Below are 3,405 nucleotides of genomic sequence, written 5' to 3'. Positions count from 1 at the left end.
GTTACCCAGGCTGGAGTGCAATGGCACGATCTCGGCTCACCGCAACCTCCGCCTCCTGGGTTCAAGCAATTCTCCTGCCTCAGCCTCCCGAGTAGCTGGGACTACAGGCGTGCGCCACCATGCCCAGCTAATTTTTGTATTTTTAGTAGAGGCGGGGTTTCACCATGTTAACCAGGATGGTCTCGATCTCCTGACCTCATGATCCACCCGCCTTGGCCTCCCAAAGTGCTGGGATTACAGGTGTGAGCCACCGTGCCCGGCCTCTTTTGTTTTAAACATTTGCTCAATACTAGGATGCACCTAGTGGTGAGAGTAAAGATCTTTGACTGATGACTCTTGAAGTGGACAGGGGGCGCTTTCAGCATTTTGCATAGTATTAAGCATAATATTTGATGCAGGTTTTTTTTGGTTGATGCAGGGGATCAAAGTTAGGAAGTTCTATCTGTTAATTTGGTACAGGTTTTTGTATAAAATGAAAAATTGTATTCAATCAATGTCTTTTCTGTAAATTATTGAGATAATTGTGTGTCATTTTTATCCTGTTAATGTGGCTTAGTACATTGATTTATTTCAATTTGTTATATCTACCACAAATTGCTGACCTATGTCATTACTTGTATGCAATACTGGATTTATTTTGCTAATATATTGTTTAGATTTTGTTTTCATCTATGTTAATGAAAGAAATTGGCCTGCATTTTTACATTCTTGTTATATCTTTGCCAGGTTCTATAAAATTCAGTAATAGGCAAATAAAATACCATGTTTTTGTATAAGTATGTATAGGATTGAGCTCTAAAACCAAACCATTATAATGATAATTTGGGTAGCTTCAAATTGAAGAGATTGTAACTCCAGTCTTTACGACAGTCTTCACTACAACCTTCAGCCTTTCTCTTTACATTTAAAAGTAGCAATAGAATAACAACGAAATATATCTTTTCAAATTAATTGAAATAATAATAAAAAGGTAGTGGGGAGAGAAAAATCATCCAATACATATTTTTCTCTCAGAATAGAAAGGAAATAAAGAGAAAATGTGATAATATAAAGCACTTACAGGAAGAGGATGATTTCCTCCAGCTTTTCCACACTCTATCCTTAGGAACAAACAGCTGGTGAGTGAGCTGCTGTGACTTTGGTAGAGAGGTGCAATATATTTCCTGAGCCAGGTATAAAAGAACTTATGAGGTACATGTGAAGGTAGAAACAAATATCAGGGAGGAGTATGGCACTGGCTGTCCCATACGGTATCCAAGAGCCACCAATGTCTATTGAGGACTTCACATACGACTAGTCCGAATTGAGATGTGCTCAAAGTATAAAATTTATGCCAGATTTTAAATACTCCTTCAAAAAATAATGTAAAATATCTCACTGATAACTTTTTCTTTGTGTATTACAATAATAATATTTTAGATCTATTGGATTAAAATATGTTATTCTGAAGCAGGAACGGCCTCAAGAAACAGACCTCTTGGGCACCGAACTAGGAAGGAAGAGATGTTTTATTTTGGCTGGGAGCGAGACGACCTGTTTGTCCAATAGCCAAGCTCTTTTAACAAAGAGAAGCTCTGCCTTTATGTAGGCTTACAATTCTAGATATTACACATGAAAGGGTCTTGGGTTTACAGTTTTAGAAATTACAGGTGAAAGGGTGTTGGTCGATGGAGGAGTGGGGTGGGGATTTGATCTTGTTTAAGTAAAAACAATGCCTTCTGGAGAGATTCCACCATACGATGCCTGCTATCTACAGGAAGGTGACTTAGGAGGCGCCAGTCGGCCAGCCTTTTCTTCTATTGAAATGCAGTGTGGAAGTCAAGAGAGAGGTGATCCTAGATGTTTGAGTCTCCTTCCTCAATTCATTTTACCCGTTTCATTTTACTTTAATGTGGGTAGTAGAAACTTTAAAATTACATATGTGGCTTATATTGTATTTCTATTGGACAAGCCTAGAGTAGATCCTAGAATGCAATTTCTGTCCCTAAGAGAGCCCTAGTGTAAAAGCCTATGGACTCGGGATACAGAGAAGGTTTCAAGGCACATATGTTTACCTCTATAATAACCTACCCTTTCACAGCTGCCCTGAGGCATCTTTATAGAAGGTAATGCCAGAGAATAGAAGATCTCAACATACCTAGAAGTGTAGAAACTTGCAAGATCATTGGAAGGGCTCATGGCTGGAGAATGATTCTGCCTACTCTGACTCCTGCCGTTGGTCCTTAGTCTATTGGGCACTTGAAGCTCCTTCAGGGTTGGAGGAAACACTGATTTGTTATCAAGCTTCAGCTTGGGTGTCTGTGGCAAGATGAAGTAGTGGAGGTAATAGTAAATGCTCAGTATTGATTTGTTCTAAGGCACAGTTTTATAATACTTGGGAGATCACATCTGTGGAAGCCCAAAGGCTGGATGCAAAGTCCTCATCCTGATCTCCATTTCAAATGGAAGAGATATAAAAGGAGATGGAGCAGGCAGACTCGGGCCCTTGGGGCTGGAGGAAGTTCAGGGAAGATAGATATCTGCCCAAGGACTTAACCCCTTCCCACTTGTTTTCCCATACAGTAAGTTCTAGGCAAACGAGTTAACAGAGCCCAGCTGTCCTCTACCTGTAGAGCTAAACCTAACTGAGGAAGGTTTTTTAAAGGTCTAGCTGTATGAGCTGTATGCAATCATGTGCAACCAAATTTCTTTGTTTGTTTTGAAGCCTACAGCACCTGGTATTCCCAGGCAGTCTCCCATCCAAGTACTAACCAGGCCTGATCCTGCTTAGCTTTTGAGACCGGGCGCATTCAGGGTGGTATGGCCATAGACTGTTTTTTTCCTTCCTGGAGAATGGGGACTTGCTATACCACCCAGGCAGGTCTCGAAGTCCTGGGCTCAAGCTATCCTCTCGCCTCTGCTTCCATAAGAGCTGGAATTATAGGCGTGAACCACAGTGCCTGGCATACAATGAAATTTCAAAAGAAAGAAAACTCAGATTTTAGTGGAAACTGCCTGGAACCCTAAGTAATCATTTTTAGCATTATAGAGGACTCAGGGTCTCAGCTTTTTTTCTGGAACTATGTTAATTGCATTCTACAGCCTAAAGTTTGTAAAAGAGAACAGTATTGTTTTAGTAAAGTTCTAAACATGTAGCATGGTTGTCCTATTTCCCAACAAGTGAGTCTTGTTAGAGCTGGCATTTAAGTTTGATTTTATCTTAAAAATAATTTTTGAGGGGAAGAGGACTTTTTTTTTAATTGTACTTTAGGTTCTGGGGTACGTGTGCAGATCATGCAGGACTGTTGTATAGGTACCTACATGAAAATGTGATTTGCTGCCTCCATCCCCCCTCCCCCGTCACCTATATCTGGCATTTCTCCCCATGTTTTCCCTCCCCAACCTCCCCACCTCCTGTTGTCCCTC

At 40.6% G+C, this 3,405-nt stretch overlaps 1 pseudogene; it reads right to left on the bottom strand.

Annotated features, from left to right (window-relative positions):
- Nucleotides 1-2,702: 2,702 nt before the first annotated feature.
- LOC119468043 lies at nucleotides 2,703-2,811 on the bottom strand (annotated as a pseudogene).
- Between the last annotated feature and the right edge of the window lie 594 nt (nucleotides 2,812-3,405).

The sequence above is a fragment of the Cebus imitator genome, unplaced genomic scaffold (assembly GCF_001604975.1).
Source record: "Cebus imitator isolate Cc_AM_T3 unplaced genomic scaffold, Cebus_imitator-1.0 Scaffold370, whole genome shotgun sequence".
In the NCBI taxonomy this organism is placed as follows: Eukaryota; Metazoa; Chordata; class Mammalia; order Primates; family Cebidae; genus Cebus; species Cebus imitator.
The sequence above is the reverse complement of the archived record's forward strand: the minus strand, read 5'-3'. Positions and strand labels throughout refer to the sequence as shown.